Below are 1229 nucleotides of genomic sequence, written 5' to 3'. Positions count from 1 at the left end.
CCGCCACACGTCGCTCACCGCCGTCCTCCACCTCCTCCCCGTTCCTGGACCGGGAAGTGCCCCCGACGCCGTGCGCCGCACCATCGCCGCCCGGAGCTTCGCTCCTCACTGGACCTCCCCGACCGCCTCCCCATCGGACGACCTCCTCCATGCCGTCGTCGTCCTTGGCCTCCACCACGAGCACCACTGCCCTGGACCCTACATCCCTCCGTGAGCGCCATCCCCATCTCCCTCTCTCCCCGTCGTCGCGGTTGCCGTCCTCCGCACGAGCACACGCTCACTCGCCGTCGCCCCTCGCCCGTGCGTGGCCACGCGCCCGCGCTGTCCCGTCGTGGTCACCTCCCCTCTTGGCTCCAGCGCGTGCGCACCGCACGCGCCCGTCCCCGACTTCTCCCTCGCGCGCCTGCTTGCTTCGGGCGACGCCCGCTGCGAACCACCCCCCCTGAGCTCTGTCCACGCCCGAGCTTCCCTGGAGCGCGCCGACACCCGCGCTTGCCGTCACCGGCCACGGCCACCACCGAAGCCCCCTGCTACCCGTGCCTCCCGCTCGCCGGTCCGGTCCCCACTCCGGCCACCACCCGCGGCCTCCTCCTCGCCGCGCTACTCCTCATCGCTGCGCCCCGCGGACACCTCCGCTGCCTCCCTTGGCCGGCGCCTTGGCCGCCGGCGCCCAGCCGCGTCGGGCCATGGCCTCTACCTGCAGTCGGGTGCCCGTAGCGCCCGTTCGGGCCACCCCGCACCCGTCGCCCGTTATGCCCCAGGGCCTATGACATACGGGCCCGCCCTAGAACGGTTTTATAAAAAAAGAGAATTAATAATAATAATAATATTAATAATAAATTTAATTAATTAATTAATTAAATTAAATTAACTAAATTAATCCTGTTTAGTTAACCTAATTAACTAGTTAGTTAATTAAACCGTAATTAGATTAGCTAAGTCCTAACTAACTAAACAGTCAATGACAACGGGGACCCAAACGTCAGGTTAACTAGTCAACCCTGTTGATTTCTGACATCAGCATGACATCATGCTGATGTCATAAATCCATTTTTGAATTAATTTAAATAATTAATTAAATCTCAGAAACTAATAAAATCTTTAGAAAATCATATCTTTTAATCCATAACTCGGATTAAATTATTTTCAACATGAAAGTTGCTCAGAACGACGAGACGATTCCGGATACGCAACCCGTTCGTCCGCCACACCCCCTAACCTATCGAACC

The sequence above is a fragment of the Triticum dicoccoides genome, chromosome 5A (genome assembly GCF_002162155.2).
Source record: "Triticum dicoccoides isolate Atlit2015 ecotype Zavitan chromosome 5A, WEW_v2.0, whole genome shotgun sequence".
Classification (NCBI taxonomy): domain Eukaryota; kingdom Viridiplantae; phylum Streptophyta; class Magnoliopsida; order Poales; family Poaceae; genus Triticum; species Triticum dicoccoides.
The sequence above is the reverse complement of the archived record's forward strand: the minus strand, read 5'-3'. Positions refer to the sequence as shown.